Here is a 24,353-nt window from a genome sequence, read left to right as displayed (position 1 = left end):
CAAAAACAATGGGAACGGCAAACCTGCAGTCTGCAAAAAGGAGACCCCAAACACAGTAAGTTAAACAAAATGAGACAATAGAGAAATATGCAGCAGACGAAGGAGCAAGGTAAAAACCCACCAGACCAAACAAATGAAGAGGAAATAGGCAGTCTACCTGAGAAAGAAATCAGAATAATAATAGTAGAGATGATCCAAAATCTTGGAAATAGAATGGAGAAAATACAAGAAACATTTAACAAGGACCCTAGAAGAACTAAAGAGCAAACAAACAATGATGAACAAAACAATAAATGAAATTAAAAATTCTCTAGAAGGAATCAATAGCAGAATAACTGAGGCAGAAGAATGGAAAGGTTGACCTGAAGATAAAGTAGTGGAAATAACTGCTGTGGAGCAGAATAAAGAAAAAAGAATGAAAAGAATTGAGGACAGTCTCAGAGACCTCTGGGACAACATTAAATGCACCAACATTCGAATTATAGGGGTCCCAGAAGAAGAAGAGAAAAAGAAAGGGTCTGAGAAAATATTTGAGGAGATTATAGTTGAAAACTTCCCTAACGTGGGAAAGGAAATAGTCAATCAAGTCTAGGAAGCACAGAGAGTCCCATACAGGATAAATCCAAGGAGAAGCATGCCAAGACACACATTAATCAAACTTTCAAAAATTAAATACAAAGAAAACATATTAAAAGCAGCAAGGGAAAAGCAACAAATAACATACAAGAGAATCCCCATAAGGTTAACAGCTGATCTTTCAGCAGAAACTCTGCAAGCCAGAAGGGAGTGGCACGACATATTTAAGGTGATGAAAGGGAAGAACCTACAACCAAGATTACTCTACCCAGCAAGGATCTCATTCAGATTTGATGGAGAAATTAAAACCTTTACAGACAAGCAAAAGTTAAGAGAATTCAGCACCACCAAACCAGCTTTACAACAAATACTAAAGGAACTTCTCTAGGCAGGAAACACAAGAGAAGGAAAAGACCTACAAAAACAAACCCAAAACAATTAAGAAAATGGTAATAGGAACATACATATCAATAATTACCTAAATGTAAATGGATTAAATGCTCCAACCAAAAGACTGGCTGAATGGATACAAAAGTAAGACCTGTATATGTGTTGTCTACAAGAGACCCACTTCAGACCTAGGGACACATAGAGATTGAAAGTGAAGGGATGGAAAAAGATATTCTATGCAGGGCTTCCCTGGTGGCGCAGTGGTTGAGAGTCTGCCTGCCGATGCAGGGGACATGGGTTTGTGCCCCGGTCCGGGAAGATCCCACATGCCACGGAGCGGCTAGGCCCGTGAGCCATGGCTGCTGAGCCTGCGCGTCTGGAGCCTGTGCTCCATAATGGGAGAGGCCACAGCAGTGAGAGGCCTACGCAACGCAAAAAAAAAAAAAGATATTCTATGCAAATGGAAATCAAAAGAATGCTGGAGTAGCAATTCTCATATCAGACAAAATAGACTTTAAAATAAAGACTATTATAACAGACAAAGAAGGACACTATATAATGACCAAGGGATCAATCCAAGAAGAAGGTATAACAATTGTAAATATTTATGCACTCAACATAGGAGCACATCAATACATAAGGCAAATGCTAACAGCCATAAAAGGGGAAATTGACAGGAACACAATAATAGTAGGGGACTTTAACATCCCACTTTCACCAATGGACAGATCACCCAAAATGAAAATAAATAAGGAAACACAAACTTTAAATGATACATTAGACAAGATGGACTTCATTGATATTTATAGGACATTCCATCCAAAAACAACAGAATACACTGTCTTCTCAAGTACTCATGGAACATTCTCCAGGATAGATCATATCATGGGTCACAAATCAAGCACTGATAAATTTAAGAACACTGAAATCATATTAAGTATCTTTTCCAACCACAACGCTATGAGAATAGATATCAATTACAGGAAAAAAAACTGTAAAAAATACAAACACATGGAGGCTAAACAATACATTACTAAATAACCAAGATATCACTGAAGAAATTGAAGAGGAAATCAACAAATACCTAGAAACAAATGACAATGAAAACACGATGACCCAAAACCTATGGGATGCAGCAAAAGCAGTTCTAAGAAGAGAAGTTTATAGCTATACAAGCCTACCTCAAGAAATAGGAAATATCTCAAATAAACAACCTAAACTTACACCTAAAACAATTAGAGAAAGAAGAACCAAAAAACCCCAAAGTTAGCAGAAGGAAAGAAATCATAATGATCAGATCAGAAAGAAGTGAAAAAGAAATGAAGGAAACAATAGCAAAGATCAATAAAACTAAAAGGTGGTGCTTTGAGAAGATAAACAAAATTGATAAACCATTAGCCAGACTCAACAAGAAAAAAAGGGAGAAGACTCAAATCAACAGAATTAGAAACGAAAAAGAAGTAACAACTAACACTGCAGAAATAAAAGGATCATGAGAGATTAGTGCAAGCAACTATATGACAATAAAATAGACAACCTGGAAGAAATAGACAAATTCTTAGAAAAGCACAACCTGCCAAGACTGAACAAGGAAGGAATAGAAAATATAAATAGACCAATCACAAGCAGTGAAATTGAAACTGTGATTAAAATCTTCTCACAAACAAAAGCCCAGGACCAGATGGCTTCACAGGTGAATTTTATCAAACATTTAGAGAAGAGCTAACACCGACTTTCTCAAACACTTGCAAACTATAGCAGGAAGAACACTCCCAAACTCATTCTACGAGGCCACTATCACCCTGATACCAAAACCAGATAAAGATGTCACAAAAAAAGAAAATTACATGCCAATATCACTGATGGACATGGATGCAAAAATTCTGAATAAAATACTAGCAAACAGAATCCAACAGCACATTAAAAGGATCATACACCATGATCAAGTGGGGTTTATCCCAGGAATGAAAGGATTCTTCAATATACACAAATCAATCAATGTGATACACCATATTAACAAACTGAAGGATAAAAACCATATGACAATCTCAATAGATGAAGAAAAAGCTTTCAACAAAATTCAATACCCATTCATGACAAAAACTCTCCAGAAAGTACGCATAGAGGGAACCTACCTCAACACAATAAAGGCCATATATGACAAACCCACTGCAAACATCATTCTCAATGGTGAAAAACTGAAACCATTTCCTCTAAGATCAAGAAGAAGACAAGGTTGCCCACTCTCACCACTGTTATTCAACATAGTTTTGGAAGTTGTAGCCATGGCAATCAGAGAAGGAAAAGAAGTAAAGCTGTCACTCTTTACAGATGACATGATACTATACATAGAGAATCCTAAAGATGCTACCAGAAAACTACTAGAGCTAATCAATGAATCTGGTAAAGTAGCAGGATACAAAATTAATGCACAGAAATCTCTTACATTCCTATACACTAATGATGAAAAATCTGAGAGAGAAATTAAGGAAACACTCTCATTTACCACTGCAACACAAAGAATGAAATACCTAGGAATAAACCTACCTAAGGAAACAAAGACCTGTATAAAGAAAACTATAAGACACTGATGAAAGAAATTAAAGATGATACAAAAAAGGTGGAGAGATATACCATGTTCTTGGATTGGAAGAATCAACATTGTGAAAATGACTATACACCGAAATCAATCTACAGATTCAATGCAATCCCCATCAAACTACCAATGGCATTTTCCACAGAACCAGAACAAAAAATTTGACAATTTGTATGGAAACACAAAAGACCCCAAAAAGGCAAAGCAACCTTAAGAAAGAAAAACGGAGCTGGAAGAATCAGGCTCCCTGACTTTAGACTATACTACAAAGCTACAGTAATCAAGACAGTATGGTACTGGCACAAAAACAGAAATATAGATCAATGGAACAGGATAGAAAGCCCAGAGATAAGCCCATGCACATATGGTCAGCTTCTCTTTGATAAAGGAGGCAAGAATATACAATGGAGAAAAGACAGCCTCTTCAATAAGTGGTGCTGGGGAAACTAGACAGCTACATGTAAAAGAATGAAATTAGAACACTTCCTAACACTGTATACAAAAGTAAACTCAAAATGGATTAAAGACCTAAACCTAAGGCCAGGCACTATAAAACTCTTAGAGGAAAACATAGGCAGAACACTCTATCACATAAATCATAGCAAGATCCTTTTTGACCCACCTTCTAGAGAAATGGAAATAAAAACAAAAATAAACAAATGGGATCTAATGAAACTTAAAAGTCTTTTGCAGATCAAAGGAAACCATAAACAAGAGGAAAAGACAATCCTCAGATTGGGAGAAAATATTTGCAAACAAAGCAACTGACAAAGGATTAATCTCCAAAATATACAAGCAGCTCATGCAGCTCAATATCAAAAAAACAAACAACCCAATCCAAAAATAGGCAGAAGACCTAAATAGACATTTCTCCAAAGAAGATATACAGATTGCCAACAAAGACCTGAAAGGATGCTCAACATCACTAATCATTAGAGAAATGCAAATCAAAACTACAATGAGGTATCACCTCACACTAGTCAGAATGGCCATCATCAAAAAAAAATCTACAAACAATAAATGCTGGAGAGGGTGTGGAGAAAAGGGAACCCTCTTGCACTGTTGGTGGGAATGTAAATTGATACAGCCATTATGGAGAACAGTATGGAGGTTCCTTAAAAAACTAAAAATAGAACTACTATATGATCCAGCAATCCCACTACTGGGCATACACTCTGAGAAAATCATAATTCAAAAAGAGACATGTAAAAAAAAAATAAATAAATAAATAAAAAGAGACATGTACCACAATGGTCAGTGCAGCACTGTTTACAATAGTCAGGACATGGAAGCAACCTAAGTGTCCCTTGACAGATGAATGGATAAAGAAGATGTGCCACACATATACAATGGAATATTACTCAGCCATAAAAAGATCCTAGTGGCAGGGCAGGAATAAAGACGCAGATGTAGAGAATGGACTTGAGGACATGGGGAGGGGGAAGGGTAAACTGGGACAAAGTGAGAGAGTGGCATTGATATATACACTACAAAATGTAAAATAGCTAGTGGTAAGAAGCTGCATAGCACAGGGAGATCGGCTCGGTGCTCTGTGACCACCTAGAGGGGTGGGATTGGGAGGGTGGGAGGGAGATGCAAGAGGAAGGAGATATGGGGATATATGTAGACATTTAGCTGATTCACTTTGTTATACAGAAGAAACTAACACAACATTGTAAAGCAATTATATTCCAATAAAGATGTTAAAAAAAATAAAGCAAAAAAAGACAACAGATAACAATAATTGGTGAGGATGTTGAGAAAAGTGAACCTTTGTGGACTGTTAGTGCAAATATCAATTGGTACAGCCACTATGGGAAATAGTATGGAGGTCCCTCGAAAAATTAAAAATAGAACTACCATATGATCTAGCAATTCCACTTCTGGGTGGAAAACAAAAGGAAAGGAACCCACTAAATTGAAACACGTGTGAATAATATATGTTCAGTACAATAATGTTCATTGCAGCATTATTTACGACAGCCAAGCTGTGGAAGCAATCTAAATATCCACTGATATGTGAATGGATAAAGAATATGTGGTATATATACACAATGGAATATCATCAACTATAAACAAGAATGAAATCTTGCCATTTGCCACAACATGCCACAACTTATGCTAAGTGAAATAAGTCGGAATGAAAAAGACAAATACCATATGTTTTCACTTACGTGTGGAATCTTAAAAAACAAAACAAACGGGCTTCCCTGGTGGCGCAGTGGTTGAGAGTCCGCCTGCCGATGCAGGGGACACGGGTTCGTGCCCCGGTCCAGGAAGATCCCACGTGCCGCGGAGCGGCTGGGCCCGTGAGCCATGGCCGCGGAGCCTGTGCTCCGCAGCGGGAGAGGCCACAACAGTGAGAGGCCCGCGTACCGCAAAAACAAAACAAAACAAAACAAAACAAACAAAACAAAACAGAAATAGACATAGATACAGAGAACAAACTGTATCAGAGAACAGAGAACAAACTGATTGCCAGAGGGGACAGCTATAGGGGGTTGGGTGAAATAGGTGAAGGAGATTAAGAGGGACAAAATTCCAGTTATAAAATAAATAAGTCACAAGATGTAATATACAGTATAAGAAATATAGTCAATAATACTGTAATATCTTTGTACGGTGACAGATGGTTATTAGACCTATCATGGTGATCATTTCATAATGTATTTAAATGTCAAATCACTATGTTGTACACCTGAAACTAACATAATATTGTATGTCAACTATACTTCAATAAATAAATAAATAAAATTTATGTGGAAATGCAGAAGTTCAAGAATAGCCAAGACCTCTTGGGGAAGACCAGAAACATGAAAAACTTATTCTATTATGTATTAAGTCTCATTATAGTAGCTACAGTATTTGACACAGCATGGAATTGGCAAAAAGACGAACTAATAGATAGATAGAAAAAGAATGGACATCCCAGAACCAGATTCACATATATTGGTAAATTATAAAAGGAATTGACAGTCTTTTCAGTACACGATCCTGGGTCAACTGGATATCCATATGGAAGAAAAAAAGGAGACATGACCTTATAGCATATCTTAAAATCAATTCCAGGTGGACAACGTTGTCAGACTACATTGCCACTAGCTATATTTAATTATATTAATTAAAGGAAATAAAATTTAAAATTCAGTGCAACAGACATACTGGCCACATTTCAAGTACTCAATAGCTGCATTATATGTCGTCAAGTTGAAGGCTTTTTTGTGTAATAGAAACAGAAAAACTTTCAATAACAACTTTACTTAAAAGAAAATAAAAGTGTGTCCAGACCATTCAGGATCCCAGTGAAGAGGGAGATCAAGATTTTAAAAATTAAGCAATCAAGTGACAAAGTCAGCTGTCACAACTGTCTCCCTCTGACCCCACTCCCTCTCCCCTAGCTAAGGCAGATACTTTCAGCTTTCATCTTATCCACAAGTAGGGGAAGCTAGTCTTTGTCTTCCCATTTTATGCATGGAAAGATGGCTGCCCTGAGCGGGTCAATGACTAGATTAAGGCCTCACAGGCTGTTAGAAGTAGATGCAGGACTAGAAACTGGTCTCCTAATTCCTATTCCTGAGCTTTGTGCACCAGGGCCTGCTGCTCCTGTGAATCAGGTCACCTGACCACACTGAAGCTCTAATCCGTGAATGTCTTCACTAGGGTCCAGTGAATTTTTCTCTGTGTCCCTAACTTACAGTGATGCTAAGGATGCGGATGGCCTCCTAATTTATTTCACAGTTGAACTAACTTAAAGCAGATACCTAGTCAGTCATCACTGTATACACCTCTCTGGAAGCAAATGTCAAAGGGTGCAACTACCAGACATAAGGAGGCAATTTTAAATAACCACTTTTCCCTCTTCTAAAAGTCCAATTACTGACTGTATTGAATGAGGCCTGATGGCACTTGAGAGCAGAACAAACCAAGGAAAGAGTGAAACACATACCGGATGGAATACTGTCTGCAATGACTATTTCTAAACAAATGAAAGAGTCACACTTCTCATCTTTTAAATAAGATTTAAATTGTGGTTTTAGAATGTTTTGAATTTAGTACTTTTGCTCCAAGCTGATTCTTCTTAAAAACACCTGAATATAAAGAAAGAATCTGTAAGCACGGGTTTCGGGAACAGCTGGAGACAGAACTGGTGGCTGTCTAGCAGGCCTACCTGTGCGCGGGCCATCAGAAGGGTTTATGGACCTCTCCCCCACTGCAATGCCCCCATTCATCTTCTTTTTCCTCAAGAGAGCTGCCTTTTGAGCAAATGCAGACTTCTAGGGGATCTAGGGACTACTTTGGCCCCAAGACCCAGCTGCATAGGTATTCAAATTGGATACAGACTTTAGCTTTACAGTTCTTTCCAATTTTCTCCCTAAAATCTGAATAAATGTTCCCTACCCAACTGAAGTCAGTTTTCTCTCAAGCCATGATCTATTTCTTTGTGCACATTCTCCTTGAACTATATTCTTTCTTATGTCAATCAAAGATGACGCTCTGGGGCTTCCCTGGTGGCGCAGTGGTTGAGAGTCCGCCTGCCGATGCAGGGGACACGGGTTCGTTCCCTGGTCTGGGAGGATCCCACATGCCGCGGAGCGGCTGGGCCCGTGAGCCATGGCCGCTGAGCCTGCGCGTCCGGAGCCTGTGTTCCGCAACGGGAGGGGCCACAACAGCGAGAGGCCCGCGTACCGCAAAAAAAAAAAAAAAAAAAGATGACGCTCTGCTACCCTCCACCATCCCCCAACCCCAATACATACACCGACATCTGATCTTTTTGGTTTCTATTTTCTATTTCTCTTCTGTAATAGCTCTTCTCTCTTTTTGACTAGTGTCCTGGCTCTTTTGTCCAACTTTGAACACTTGGGCTCCTTTGCTTCCTCATGCTGGACCGTAACTGCATCTTTGCTAGAATGCTTACCCATATGTAGAAGTGCTTGGAAGAGAGAAAGATTCATGGTGTAATCGAAAGATGGCAAGTTTTATGCTATTTTAATTTTTGATAATCCTTCAGACTGTCTTGAAGAACCAGAAACAGCCCTTTCCCAGATTGCATTCCAACCCCGAGCCACTTACGCAAAATGAGGGTTACTGCACTAGACAGTAAAACCGCCAATTAAAATAATTGTCTTGAATTGGGTTATATATTTCCTTATAACCTTGAATATTCTCAGGACTCCAAAGCAATTGAATCTGGTATGTGGTTTCCTAGACCCACAGGTCTGTTTTTCAAAGCCTCAACCTGAGAGAGACTGAAACCAAACACTTCAACCATAATTTACTTCTTTTGAGGTAAAGATTGGTCTCCTTTCTACATCTGTCTGACAGGATGTTTGGGTGACCAAATCAAAAGGCTATAATGATCTCTCCACTCCTGGTAATTACCTTTGCATGGGGCCATCCTGCTGAGGTCGTGCCCAGAATGAAGCCATGTGTCAGTGCCCCGATCCTTAATGAGATCCCTGTGGTTTAAGCAGAGCAGATGCAGACACATGCCCTACCTTCAACATGAGTGAGAGTCTTTTCCTGCATTTTCGGAGAAGTTTGACCAAAGGAACTATTGTAACTTCATGCTTCCAGCGTATGGTTCCATTTATCCCTGGATTTGTTCTTCATATTATCTGTGTTGTTGGTTCATTGCAACATGGCTGCTCCCTCCACGAAGGTTCTTCTCCTTTCCTACACGTATGTCAATAGAGCTCTGCATTTTGGTACAGTGAAAGGCACAAACCTGCAGCCTTCTCTTCTCTGGTATTATCTCAGGTAACTGTACACAAGGCATGGGCAAGGGCCGGCTGCGTTTACAATAATTTGGGTGCTCAGATATAGGAAAATTCACACCCGAATAAGAAACTGTGATGATGAAACTTCAATTAGTAGAATGTACCAGGCAAAAATCATTTAGGCACCGAGGGCTTGGGGAAATTTTTACTATAGAAGAAACAAACAAAGTAGAAGAAAATGAGGAAGAGGAAGGAGGGGAGAGAAAGGAAAAAGAAGAGGAAGAAAAAGAGAAGAAGAAATTGAGCTCATAGATATCATACTAAGCATAGATATCACACTGTACCAAAACACCCGCCGAGAAAGAGAAAGAGATTTTCTTCTTCCCACACTGGGCTCACCTCTCGCTCTACAGGACACTGTTCCAGTAATCGTCAGTAGCAGCTTTCTGTGGTCAATAATAGATAATTCCAGATCAAAAGAAGGGTTCTGAAATCAAGATGTCGTGTTTTAGATCGATGGGCTCTCCAAGTGGAATCCAGGGATCTCTGGTGGGTTGGCAAAGATTCTTCCAATCGTTCTGTGGGTTGGATCAGTATGCAAGGCACAGAAGTATGTTGGGTGGTTTGTTTTTTTTTCCCTTTGAAACAATATCTTCCACTGTGGATTTCAATCAAAACTTAAATGCATCAAAACAAACATGTTTAAAGGGAGCTACAAATAATCACAGGGATTCAGCAAAAACAGCTCAAAAGTGGATCTTGTTTGTTTGTTTGTTTGCTGGCTTGTTTATTTAGTCTAGTAAATAGGTGAGACACTCTTGTTTTGCTCAAATAGTCTAAGGACTAAAAATTTTGAGACTCAACAGTCCAGATGAAAAGACGAACCTTGCTTGCAAAGCACACATCTTTGAGGGGAAGAAAGTCAGGTCCTTTCTCCTCTGAGTTTCCCCTTTCCCGGTGTCATTTAGTTCCTGGTCCTCTCTCTCTGTACTGCTTTCTAGCTCAGTGCCCACAGCTCTGAAGTCAGAAGCAGCCGTTGCCAAGAAGAGCCCTTCTCTGCTGCCATGGCTATCTTTACTCAGGTTTCTCCTCCAAGGAGCAGGAGCTCAGGTGTGGGGTAAAGGAGGTGTCAATTGCAGCTGCAGCTTGGGAAGGTCTGTTTTTCCTCATCCCAGCCCCACAGAAAGAGTTAACCCCAGGAGAGCCTGGGCTGCTGGAGGGGAGTTTTGTGAGCTATCTAATGACCCAATTGTTACCCATATATTGTAGCACAATAAAACTGTCAGGCCATCTAGGCTGCTCAGATGCCATGAGATAAAATTTAGTACTTATGTCTACGTCTGCCTTTCCGTCTCTAACAGAGCAATGTGTACCTTCAGCTATTTGTTGGACCAATTTGCACAGTCATGGTTCCTTAGAAGAATTTCAAAACGGATGCGGTGCCTATACTGCAGGTAAACAGTGTGGGAGCCGTAAATTAGAATGGACTCAGAGGCCCGTAATTGGATTTTGCTGAAGTATTTGCAACACCATTTACCTATTCAGATAATTCTGTCACACGTACAAAGTGCTCTCAGATAACTCAGATGTCACCCTTAATTACTCAGATGCTGTTAGCCCTCTCAATCCTTTGGTGCAGATCCACTCAAGAATAAAGGAAGCAATGTTCTTCTCACCTTGCTTGATAAGGTGAAAAGAACTTGTTCGCTCTTCGAATGTGATTGAAAAAAAAAAGAAAGAAAGAAAGAGGAAAAAACCAGTCCCAACATCTGAATGGAATTTATTACGTACCTCTCTGTGACCCCGTGGTTCTTGAATGTTTCAGCTAAGGATTCCCTCTTCCAAAGTCTGCAGAAGCTCAAGGACCCGCAGCCTGTCAGGGAATGATACTTTGTTGCCAGTTACTGCAAGTTGGTTTAAATATGCTGTCAAGATGCTGTAGCTGTGACCAAACCCCTGGCAGGGGGAGGCGGGGCAGAACGTGCCACGTAAGCATGCTCCTGTGTTTCTGTGTGGACACCCAGTGGGAAGGATAGTTGCCGCTTCTGGAGAAACTGAAGGTTCTCTACTGTATTACGTGATATGCCAGCACTAGAATCTGCCTCATGCAGGTAAAGTCCACAAACTTACTCATGTCTTGAGGAGATCTATGTTTGGTTCCTATTATGGCTAATGTTTCTGGATTCCTCGGGTATCAAGAAAGAGGATCAGAGTATCAGAAGACCTGGTTTCAGCTCCGACTGCCGCTTACAAGCTCTAGGATTTTAAACTAATGTATCTGCTTTCTCTGAGCTTCGGTTTATCAGTACCATGGGTAAATAATATCCTCAATGGAGGTACTGGGGAATGAATTGAGATAATGATATGCAAAGTGCCTGGTGGTGTTCCACGCACGTGAACTGTGTGTGAATCTGGGGGAGCACATTTTGGCAAACGACGACTCAGCCTCGAAAGAGGAAGACCCCATAATTATAATGGGGGCCCAGGGAAGGGCTTCAGTGACTGCTAATACCCTGATTTACTGCAACTTTTTGGAGGATATTTGTTCTTAAGTTGAAATGGCGGAACACGCACTGAACTGGAAGTTAGGCAATCAGTGTTCTAGTCTTGACTCTAGTAACAACAAAGCTAGATGAGCTTGGGCAAGTCATTTAATCTCTTTGTGTTTGTATGTATAATAGTGAGAGTCATACTTTCCAAAGTTTAGCATTATTGCGATGCTTAAATAAGATAGGGTCTATACAAAAATATATAGAACATATTAAAATATAATTAATTTTGGTCAAAAGCTTCAAAACAATCCTATCAACCTATCAGTGCCTAACACATTCTGGTACATGCGTCTGATACTTAATCCTATTTCTGTGGCTGATAAGAATGAGTTATAACTGGCAATGTCCTCACTGAATTCACCCAAATAGCCAGTCCCTCGCGTTCTGTGTATAGCCCTTGAGGGGCAATGAGAAATAACATCAGGAAAGGAGCAAAGGCTGAACTCCAGCTTTTCTAAATTTCCTGCGAATGCATGGTTGGAACTTCTAGAATGAGGGCTATGTCTTTGGTGGCTAGAATTGAGGGTCCTCTTTGGAGCCAAAGGGCTTGAGGAGATTGCTCCCTGTTTTGACTTAAGCATATAGTGGAGCAGGTCAGGAGGTCTGGGAGGCAGGGACAGTATCATCTTTGCAACTTTTTGAAGCTTAAGACAAAATCCCACCCTTAAATCCCTGATCACGCAACCTTGTAAACACTTACTTTCAACAGTAGCCAAGAAGGAGAACCATTCTCTCTATGAGATTTTTCATTTCCCTTCCCATCCAAGAAAATACCTGCAGAAGAAAGTTAGGAAAACTCATGTTTATTTGTTTTTGTTTTATTGTTTGCTTTTGCTTTTTCTTCCACGACCCAGCAGACTGCAGATCTGCCCTGGGTGAACAGATTATGGGAGAGGTTTATGGAGCAGGCTCTCAACTCTGAGGCACTGAGGCTCTATCCCTTTCTTATAGTAAAAGGTTACCTGGAATGTTCCTTCCATTTATGGGTCAGCCTGGGCCCTAAAACAAAGCCAGCTGCCCCAAACTCTTCTGCATGGACATGGAGACTTGTGGACACAGAGCTTTTCCCACAAATGCTGCCTTTTACAGGAAGCCACTGAAGTGACGGGCTGGGGTTGGGGAGCAGGGAGGCAGCAGGTGGACAGTGAGAATTAGGATTCAATTTTTCCTTGGGTGCCTTGGCCTTGGTCTGCAAAGCAGAAGACACTGTGAGGTATCCCAGTTCCAGGCATGCAACACCTCCTCCCCAAAACTTGTTTAGTGTCCTTAAACAATCCCCACTCACGTAGCAGTAAGAACAGGAACGCACTGGAACTAACAGAAGCCCTGGCATTTAAAGTCCTACAGCAGATCCAAATCCAGGCTTCCACATTAGAACCATGCAGTTTATCCTTTTAGAAGGAGTCATTAGCATGAATTTCATTTTAATGCTTATGGATTCTATCTACCTCAGGAGCACCTTGGAAAAATCTAAGATAAATCTAAAAATCTAAGAAAAATCTTAGAGAACCTGTATCTAGTTAGATTCATAGTAAACAACTAGATAAAGGGCTGCTAGTTTAATATTTTTAAGGTGTGGGGTATGTCAGTTCATTAGAGATAAGAGTAAATTGGGACAGTTTTTGTTTGGGAGGCATCTGGTCAGGAGGCCTTTAGGGGACCAGGATGTTCCAGGGAGTGGATAATCTCATTCTCTGGCCTTTATTGTTTGAAATTCTACCAATCTGGGTCTGAAGAGAGTGGAAATGGGCTATGAGTTCAAGGACAGGAGGGCCCTTAGGTAGGGGGGCCATACTTGTGAGTACAGGGCTGCCAGGATTGGGATAGGCACAACCCTCTTACTCCCAAAACTTGTTCCCTGGCTGGCCCTCCTTCCTCTAGTTTTTCAGGCCCTGTGATCTTTACTGCAAAGCAAACCATATGGTTTTGATTCTGGCTCTTGGCTTACTGAGAGTGTTTCATGTCTCCAGCGACAGGAAGCCCTCCAGCCTCTTTAAGCAGCTGCTCTGGTATCTAAGAGAGGAGGCCAGCTCTTTTGGACTCCCTCACCAGCTGGGCATGGCAGCCCAGTGGAGGGCAACACACAGTGTGGAGAAAGGATAACAAGAATGGCTGTAGGGGTGAGGAGACACTCCTGGGATTCACAGAAGTGGACTCCAGGCTCTCCCACTTGTGTGTATCTGTCCAAAGAACTGACTTTTTCCCCTTAATGCTGCCCCTGGGTTTCCATTTGAGTGTTCCTGGAGAAGGGAGAGCAGCACCTAGTCCTTCTGGAAGTGATAGGGGAGGGAAGTCCCTTAAAAGGGACCACACAAAGCATCTAATCCCATGGATTGGTGCTTCAGTCAAATGAACTTCTGGTGAGTTTCAATGGGATTCACCGGAAGAAAATTCTGTGATTTGAGTGGTAGGGACAGTGGAGGTTAAGGGAAGTCAATCACTTCTCAGAAGGGATTGAAGCTACTCTATTGAGAAAGGGATGACGGTATACTGACAGGCTAATGAAAGTCCTGAAGCAATCATTTTGTTTATTTATATAATGCTTTATAATTTTCAGTCATTTCATCTTGTCTCTAGGCCTGTGCTCTTGATGACCTTTCCACTTGAAATTTTTTTCTGCAGATCCCCATATGGCTTTCTCCTTCTTATCCTCCAGATTTCAGTGTTTCCTTGTCAGAGAGGGCTTACCCGACTAATGTCTCTTCACTCCCTATCACATCACTTTATTTCCTTTCTATAACTCATCATTATTTGAAATTATCTTGTTCGTTTACTTGTTTTGGTCCAGTTATTCAACCATAATGTAAGCTCCATGAAAGTATCCCATCTATCTTGTTCACTGCTGTATCCTCAACACCTAGAATAGTGCATGCAGAACAGCAGGTATTCAATAAATACGTGCTGAATGAGTGGAGTGGGTTGGGAGAGCTAGCCAAGAAAATCTAGGTAAAACTGGGATGAGATGCATATGGTCAGAAAGAACAGAAATGATCAGGAGAGGAAATTGAGACCAGTAATCAAAATTTCCTGAGAAGTGGAAATAGAAAGTGAAAATAAAAGAACCACATTTTGCCTGATGTGTTGCAGCTTTCATCAAATGCAACAAATGTTTGTTAAGTACTCCTATTCCTAGGTGGCAAGCATTAGGCTAAGAGCTGCGAATACAAAGATGAATGAAGTCATAGGATGGGGAGAATGAATGAAGAGGAGGGGGAGAGGAAGTAACCTCAGGAGTTGCTCTTTCAAGCCATTCACTGAGTTCACCGATAAAGAGACACGTAAAAAACAGCTACATGAAAATGGGACAGAGACTATCAGGAGTGTCAGTGCACTTCAATAAGGGGAACATATTAGTGGAAACTACAGAGCAGATGATATTTTATTTGGGCCTGAAGATAAGTAAAGAGTTCATCAGGCAGAGAGGAAGAAAAAAGGTACTCCAGGCAAGGAAACAACATGAGCAAAGGCACGGAGGCGTGAAAGTACTTCTTATGCTTCGAAAACAGCAAGCAGACCAAATTGTTCCCTGTGACAAGAGTATAGTGTACATGGGGGAATGACTAGACGTGAGGCTAGAAACAGATGAAATGAAGTGGTGAAGGGCTGGCCTTATTATGGGCCACACTAAAGAATGTGATCTTAATCAAATCAGAACAACCTAGATTCTGTGAAATTCTTGGATCCTCATATGACCCCTGATTAATAATGGTATGTTAGCAAATTCTCTCCATCTATAAAAAAAATCAATCAAAGGACTCTTGGCTTGATGCTCAGAGGTCTCATTGTACAATACCTTACAGGTGTGACCTCAATACAGTCCAGCTGAGGGTCTGGGAGAAATGCTAGCCCAGGATGCTGGGCTCCTCCACTCTCACCCAAGGTCAGGCTGAGACGCTGGTGTCCCACCAAGGGTCTCATATAGCTAGGCTCAGGCTATATCCTGTGAATGAACTATGAGGGCTCTAGGTAGCTCTGCAAGGGGCAGATGCCAGTGGACAAGCTAGGGTGAAACAAGCAAGGTATGCATCTAAGGTGCAAAATTTAAGGGGGTGTCAAAAATCTCAGTAATCAAAATAAGGATATTTTAATTGAATATTAAAAAATAAAAATTTATACAAAAAAAAATCAGTAATCAAGATTGCTCTCTTCTGTTATTCCATTATCCAGTTCATTATTCAAGGGTTAGATGTGGTCTTGGGGTAATTCTCTCATAGGTTCTTCAAACTCCTTCCAGAGATCAGGCCTAAATGAGGCCAGCCCCAGCGAATTGGAACATGGGACCAGTAATCAAAATAGCTCCATCCTCCCTAGTCAATCTGGGACCTACACAGAAGATGGGGGAGCCTAAGTTTGCTGCTTACTTTCAACCTGAAGCACTCCCCAGTCTGAAGCTGGAACATTATCAGTGTGGATCTCTACCTGCAGTATGGCCTACTGCCTCTTCCTGGAGAGGCTCCATACTCTGGGAACAAAGTATGAGATAAGCAGTGCTTTAGTGTTTGACAGGCTAACCTGCTTGAGGAATTAACTTGTCTTATTTTCTGTGGTGTCAGCCATTTCTGTTCTTTGTGAAAGAATGAACTATTCCTATCTTCTACACTCGCCATCCCAAAAGAGTAACTGAGGGCCTTTTGTTCTGGAGATCAGGGCTTCATTCGCCTCAGAAAAGAAAAATAAAAGAAATCAACAGGCTTTTGTTTTTGAAATCAGCCCTGGTCTCAGAGGGGATACAGCTGTTTTGTCTGAGACAAAGAAGGGCTCTTAGGATTAGAGGAGGGCTGAGGAGAGAGAATGTCCTGAGCCTGGCTCTGAAAGGGATGGTGGTAAGGGGCACTGCAGTCTCCTTGAGCAGCCAGGTCCTGCTCCCACTCTCCTACAGACCCCTGGCACAGTAGGACCTTGAATGGGGATGACTTTGTGCTCAAAGAGGTGACTAAAGGCACTGCTATTATGGAGCCTCAGCAGAGGTCTCTATGCCCCAGTTAGGCCTAGAGAAAGGGTCCTAGAACAGACAGTTGTCACGGGCAAAGAGCTCCAAAGGCGGCAGGCACTAACTGAGAGACATTTCTGAAATACCTGTGAGCTCCTGAAAAGAGGACCAAGATTGGATTTTCCACCCACTGGTGGATGGGAGCCAAGGATATTTAATTTAGAGAACTACAGAAATATGACATATTCACAACCTGTGTGTCATGGAACAGAGTTATACCTGTTAAACAGTGTTTAATGCCAGCCTTCACATTTTCCTTTAAAGTATTTAGGTTTCCTGGCCCAAAGAACCCCCCAGCTTGATTTGTTTAACCCTGCCTCTCAGGAGTTGGAGGCTAGAAGTGTTCCAGGATACGGGTATGGGTATGCATGCTGCTCTGTGAGTGTGCCTCACACCTGAGCACCTATTCCAGTCAGCCTCATGTCAACTCAGTAGGAGCCTGAGTCAAAGTGGGAGAAAAGGGAACTGGGCAGCAGACTGGGACTGCTCAGCGCTGGGACTCCCTAAGCCTTACTGTGAAGTCCATCCACAAGTCTGCACTGCCCCCAGGTGGCCACATCAGAGCTCTGGTTTGGGGAGAAGAATATCTGAGCTGTGTGTGTCTCAGTGGAACTCTTTGGAGACCCAGTAGTGGGGAGACAAGGGGAGAAGCCAAGACATTCGATCATCAAATTGGGTACTGGAACGTTTAAGGAATGCCTTTCTTCAATATCACTATGTAATTTTTGGCATAAACTTAAAATATATTCAGAGAAATCAATTCAGTTCACTACCTAAAATGTTCAGGGACTTAGGGCAAGAAGATGCTAGGTAACTGAGGTTAGCTAAAATAATTTTTCAGTTTTTACCATTGGAGACTTTTTTTAAAAGCTAAGATTAATTTTCTGACATTCAGTCAGTCAAACAATTATTGGGGGCTTAGTTTATGCCATGCACTCTACTAGAAATGGTGGATATAAAGACATTGTCTCTGCCTACAAAGAGCTTACAGTCCAGAAGAAGAGATAATATAATATAATTATAAAAATAAATAATAAATGAGCCTTGTGCATGCCAGCACCTTATGGACCAGGGGATGGGGCTAGTCAGGGAAGGCTTCTCAGAAGAAGTGATATCTGAGCTGAACCTTAAATGATGAATAGGATTTAGCTATGTGGGGTTGGGGTGTTGACAACAGAAAGGGACCACATTTCAGACAGAAAGGCCAGTCAGTGATAGCAAATATGTGGAGGGAAATAAGGATGGGGGCAGGAAGGGCCCAAAGGTCAGGAGAAACAGACAGGGAGAGCCTTACATATATCAGATTAAGGAGCCTGGACCATATCCTGTGATGCTGCTGAAACATTTTAAATAGGAGAGACATATGGTCAGACTTAATTTACAAATATTGTGCTAGCAGAGGTATGGAGGGTGGATTGATGTGACATATCGGGAAACAAGAAGACCAGAGAAAATAATCAAGGTTAAAGCAGAATAATACAGGGGAAAGACAAATGAGCACCTGAATTAGTAAGTTTGGGAGAGAAGCAACAGACCTAAGGGCCTTGGATGCAAAGGGATGAGGGCAAAGCAAAAATCAAGGAAGGCTCTCTAGCGTCTAGCTCAGGTGACTATGTGGCTGATGGTATCACCAATTAAATGCTAAATTCTGAAGGAAGAGAAGGGCTGAGTGAAGAAGCGGGTGAGTTCCGTTTACTCTACCATATCTGTGGGATGCACTGAAATAGAGTTATCTAGGAATCTATTAGAAATAAAAACTAAAGTTCTGGGGAGAGATTTAAGCTAGACATGCAGACTTGGGTGTTACTGGCATATAGGTTATAATTAAAACCAGGGGAACAGATGAGATCACCCAGGGAGAATGGGAATAGAGAAAAGGACAGAAATCCAAGGACTAAACTCTGGAATGGGTTAGGAAAGCTTTGGTCATATTGTCTTGTACATTTTTCTGGGACTTTGGAGTTTACCAGTTGCTTTTATATCTCTTATCTTACTCAACTCTCATCTGAGGTGTTCTGTAAACTAACTGGTAAAGGCAGGTGTAATTGTGCCGATGCCAAGACTGCAATAGATCCAATCCACTGAATGAGCAGGAGGTGGGAGCCAGCAGTCCCCCCCTTATATCCTTCACAGAGGATACTCCCAGCTGTTGACTGAGAGCCCTAGGTTAGCGTGACCCAGTATGAATTCTTAAAAGGACTTGAAATCCTTGCCTAGACTTCAGGTGAAGAGCTTGGCCGGCCTGTGGCCTGCTTTGGAAGGGCTGTGGAGGAGCAGTGGCAGAGCTGACAGGAGCCTGCCTGCCTGCCTCTGTGGGTCCTGAAGACAGCAGTCCATTAGTCCCGCCTGACCAAGGGCCGCAGGCTAGGAGGAGAGGCATCCTTTCCAGAGACAGAAATAAGGCAGCAACAGAATTTTCTTCTCCCTGAATGCCTGTGGTCAGCAGGAGGCATTAAGGCTGGCCTGGGCCTGTAAGGAGGTCTGTATCGCAGAGGAAGATGGATAGTCTAAGCAGGATGCGGAAATGCCACACGCCAGCAGAGTAGAATCTGTTCTGAGGTTTGAACCTTGCAAAGAATAGTTCTTTCTCCTCTTTTAGACTTGAGGATATGGCTTTTGATAAGCGATTTTATTTATTCTTGTGATGGTCCTGTCTCATTTTCATGTGGTGAAACCACTCCAAAGTAACTTCCCCTTGTAAAGGTCATTTACAGTAAGTGATGTGCTCCAGGTATGTCTTGCACTGAAAACAAACCATCGAGGGACTTCTGGTACTCTAAGTTTGTATCCACTAGAGTATATTTCCTTGATTTTGCACAGATGATATGAGTGATGGATACATAAAGTCTGTACTAACTACTATTTATAAAATAAAATATGAGTCTCTCAAAGGCAGTTTGGAAAATTCAGGGCCCTCCTAAGAGATAAATGAAAACACCATCAGTAGACCTGCAACCCTGAGGAAGTCCATCTTAAAGTTACTAGGCCTGTGGACAGGGATGAAACGGACAAACCTCAAGTACTTTGCCCTAGTCCAGAGCAGGGAATTGACTTTTTCTCTGAGAAGGAACTTTAGAGGCCAAAGGAAAACAAAGATTGAAAATAAATTCCTCTCTGAAAGGGTATAAACTTGCTGTGGAAAAGATTTCAGAAGTCTTCAGGCTAATGAATCTTTCTCCCCAGCCTAGTTTCATGCTGAGGCTCTGTGCCCAAATTCTAACAAAGAACCAGCTTCTGATGGTGGCTAGAATTATTCATTTATAACTCCCCTCCCCATTTGTGGATTATCAATGACAACGTCTAAATGAACAGTTGGTTCCCCTTTGTGCCTCATTCACCAACCTGTACATTCCCAAAGACTACCAATTTTTATTTTCAACCCAGGTTAAACATACTCAAGAACCTGATGCCAAGTGCCACCCCAAATCCCAAAGTTAAATATAAATGATTTGGGGGTTGTCTATTGTTTTAGAGAATTCCTGGCAAGCTCCCTACAGAAAAATGAGAGTTGACCTCATTAAAAAATCATGTCATAATCACTGGCCCATTTTCTTTCTAGTTTTGGTGATGATATCCTTATATCAGGAAAGCAGAATTAAACTGTCAGGTTCCTGAAGCACTTCGCCTTTGTATATCTGTGGAAATTGCTGAGTGGGAAGGGTCAGTGAACTGGGGCTCCAGGATTTGGTTCAACTTTGGCAGCCTGACAGAAACCATCCCCTGCCTTCCCACTGCTTTTTATGCAGCCCTGAGCTGTTAATGACCACCAGCTGTGGGGCCACCCCTCTGATCGTTTTTTTTGCCTGGCCTCCTGGATCTTCAGTTCTTTCAGGGCTACGGGGCTTCTATATTCTCCCGCTCCCTGGCTTCCTCTGCCTCAAGGATCTCCACCTCCCAGAGTGTTGCCAACTCAGCAGGAGTTTCCCTGGTGTGAGTTCTTTTGCTTTATGGCAACTGAGCTCTCACGTTTCTAATCTGGAAGCACCCTGAAATTAAGGTGCAAAAAACTGAATTTTGGAGACCAAAGGGATTTAGTGAAATTGAATTTCAGGTATTGTCTAGGTCTTCTTGGAGTTGATCATGCTGTGTGGGGGCCTCCTGTCCATGGCTTTGGAGCAGTTTGATAATTTGAAATATCACTTAGCCATGATAGGTCCCTGGTACAGCCAGGATCCAGCAGATTTCTGAACTAGGTCTCCATCCAGTGCCATTCTCAAAGTTGAATCAACTCCACTTACAAGCGATGTGACCTTGGGCAAGTTATTTAACCTCTTTGGGCCTCAGTTTCCTCAGATGTAAAATGGGAGCAATGATACTCCAGAGTGTTAATATAAACTTTAAATGAGATTTTTGTGTAACACATGGTAGACACTCAATGAATTTCAGTCCCTTAACCCTACCCTTTACATTTTAAAGGGAATCTATTCACCTGCCTCACCTCTTGCTTAGTAGGCGGAGTGAGGCTTGGGTTGGTACCTCTAGGGTACCTCTAGGAAAGATGTTGGGTAATAGGAAGTCACAGGGATTGGTCTCTCTTTCTCAGATCCTAGGTTACACTGGTAAGACCAATAGATCCTGTCTGAATTCAGCTCCACTTCAGAGAATGCTTGCAAGTTCATTTCTGGGAAAAGCCTGTTAGTAAGCAAGACCAGGACTCCTCATTAACATACTGCAGCCCAGAACCTTGGAGATGACAGTAATATAATCTTACACTATGGGGTAGAATGTGCTAGACCATATATCTGGATTTTGTATATGGCTCTCAAGAGCAGAAGTACTTGTCACAGAACATGACATTACCAGGTCCATAGTCTAGATTTGCACAACTCCCAACTCTTTGCAGCAGGAATCCTCTTATTCATGTTTATTTCCCTTAAGTACCAACCATATTGCATATTGAAAGTGCTCATTAAATTGGATTAAATTAACTCAGCATCCCGGAGTAAGACACTGAAGAAAAAGAAAGTAACTTAACACTGCTAGAGCACAAGATCTAGACTGACTAAAAGAACCAGGAAGAAACCAAAGCTGAGCAGAATCTTTTCTATGTACCAGACTTTGCTCTATGTACCACATAACTTTTATCTGTGGACTTTCGCCATCTGTTAGGAAACAGTCATTTCACTCAAGAAGACTATCTTAGAAATATGTTGTTAGTAGTGTAACTGGCTAGAACAGTGGCTGGAATAGATAGTCTTGTTCTTTTTTTATTTTATTTTATTTTTTTTTTTTGCGATACGCGGGCCTCTCACTGTTTCCCCGGGATGTGTTAGGAAGACAGCAGTGTGTTACCAGTCATTCTGTGCTATCTGGAAAGAGTGCTATTGCTTAGAATTTAACTTTCTCAGTCAATTATTACCTCCTCTTTGTTTTGTCCTCGATGTTTATAGAGTATTTGCTACTGTTAATTCATTAATTAAAATCCCCCTTTCCCTTAAGGCATAGTTTTGTTACTTTCCAGCTCATCATTAGTATGTTTGTTTGTTTTGTTTTGGTTTTGACTGAGAGCTGAAATGGAAGTGTTCTGAACTGGAGGAGAGAGGAGTAGACAAAGTGATTTAATCTTAGAATGGATTGGGGTGTTAATAGACTGCTGATGAGGTTGTCTCCGCCACTAAATTTTAACTCCTGAGGGCAGAGACTGTGTCTTATTCGTTTGTGTATCCCCCTGCCTAGTGGAGTTCCATGGTGGCTGTTTAATAAATACTTACTGATTAATAAATGAGTCAAATATAACCAGCGTTGCATAAAGTTATAGGTGTAAAATTGGTAGTGTAGGTAATATGCACCAGAGAATCTCTGAAGAAGAAGAAATCACCTTGGGCCAGGATGGTCAAGGAAACTTCTGCGGAAGGAATACGAAAGTTCCACGGAAGAATTTAACTCTCTGGACAGAGATGGGATAGAATGTGGAAAGGGTATGGGCTTCCAAATCACTTATACTCTGTGAACCTCAATTTCTCCTCTATCTAAACATTTACATTTTAAAAATGGGAATAGTAAACATTTCGTAAGGAAAGAGGAAATGAGATAGCTATATAAAGTAATTAGTACAGGGTGTGATGCACACAAAAGAATTTTCTTCCCTTTGTAAGTTACCTTTCTTTTACTAGCCTGTATAGTCATCCCATTGGATTTGAAAGCTGTCCCGACAGTATTCTGGAGTCCATGGTGTCATTTCCTTCACCAACCAAAGAGCTTTCTAGACATCAGTGGAGATATTCCCCTGGTGGAAGATACTTCAGAGAGGATTTGTTCCTTCTCTAAGAAAAAATGAGATAAATAAGCATGTTAAATACTTTCTATTTTCAAACCTTGAGCACATACGACCATGTTGGACATGGGACACCTTTACTAGGCAATGCATCTCCAAATTTATTTCCATTTCCACCTTGAAGAACTTTATCATGGGAAGAGCTCTTGGAGACAATTTAGTACATCTCTTTTATTTTACATATTAAAAACCCCTCAGCCCAGAGCAATTAAGTGATTTACTCAGCTAGTTAGTGGAAGAATTGTGAACTATACTTGGGGGCTTTTGATTTCTTACCCAGTGCTCTTTACAACATATCAGGCTATTTCACATTTTCATCAACGCTGGCAACTCGGTGTTTTTGGGGCGAGGGGTTTCAGAGACGTCCTATATGTGAGCTCTGGCTTGTCTATCAAATGACTAGGAGGATCAAGTGATTAATACAAATATAAGCTATTCCTGATAAATTCATGATTCCTGACTTTTGCAATATTGGTTATTCTAGATGACTTCTTGGTCCTGCAAGATGACATTTTGTTATTTCCCAAGATATTCACTTTTTCCAAGTTTGAACACATTGTTAACATCTTCTAATTTTATATTCCAAATTTCGATTAAATTTTATCTGGAGACTCTGGGAGGGCTCACTCCAAGGAGTACTTCCCAGAACTTCTGCTGTCAGTGTCCTTGTCCCCACCGTGAGCCACAGCCACCCCCCGCCTCTGCAGGAGACCCCCCCAACACCAGCAGGAGGAGTCATTAATGAATTAATGTACCAAGTGAATCTCAGATATGTGGAGTGAAAAATATCTGTACTGACACCCTCCGGCGACCTACACACAGAGGCGGGGCCAAATCCAAAGCTGAGCCCCTCGGAGCTGTGAGAACAAAGAAGAGAAAGGGAAATCTCTCCCAGCAGCCTCAGAAGCAGTGGATTAAAGCTCCACAATCAACTTGATGTACCCTGCATCTGTAGAATACATGAATAGACAACGAATCATCCCAAATTGAGGAGGTGGACTTTGAGAGCAAGATTTATTATTTTTTCCCCTTTTCCTCTTTTTGTGAGTGTGTATTGTGTATGCTTTTGTGTGAGATTTTGTCTGTATAGCTTTGCTTCCCCCATTTGTCCTAGGGTTCTATCTGTCCGTCTTCTTTTTTTTTTTTTTGGATTTTTTCTTTTCAAAAAAAATTTTTTTTCTTAATAATTATTTTTTATTTTAATAACTTTATTTTTTCTTTCTTTCTTTCTTTCTTTCTTTCTCTCTTTCTTTCTTTC

General features: G+C 41.2%; 1 protein-coding gene across 7 annotated transcripts in view; it reads right to left on the bottom strand.

Moving 5' to 3' along the window:
* ASIP (agouti signaling protein) overlaps nucleotides 1-24,353 on the bottom strand; it is a 107,701-nt gene that overhangs the window by 76,341 nt on the left and 7,007 nt on the right. For 3 of the 7 annotated variants that reach the window (XM_024743256.1, XM_024743251.1, XM_024743252.1), the window contains 4 exons: nucleotides 22,921-23,084; nucleotides 12,532-12,605; nucleotides 11,071-11,152; nucleotides 9,679-9,857 (listed from right to left, as the gene is read on the bottom strand). The gene's annotated coding sequence lies outside the window, so the exon portion shown is untranslated. Of the gene's footprint in view, nucleotides 1-9,678; nucleotides 9,858-10,164; nucleotides 10,254-11,070; nucleotides 11,153-12,531; nucleotides 12,606-22,920; nucleotides 23,085-24,353 lie in introns of those variants that run through there. The other 4 variants (XM_024743258.1, XM_024743254.1, XM_024743253.1 and 1 more) reach the window with 3 other exon arrangements.

This window comes from Neophocaena asiaeorientalis, unplaced genomic scaffold (assembly GCF_003031525.2).
Source record: "Neophocaena asiaeorientalis asiaeorientalis breed wild unplaced genomic scaffold, Neophocaena_asiaeorientalis_V1.1 scaffold82, whole genome shotgun sequence".
Classification (NCBI taxonomy): domain Eukaryota; kingdom Metazoa; phylum Chordata; class Mammalia; order Artiodactyla; family Phocoenidae; genus Neophocaena; species Neophocaena asiaeorientalis.
This window is presented reverse-complemented; position numbering and strand designations above follow the sequence as displayed.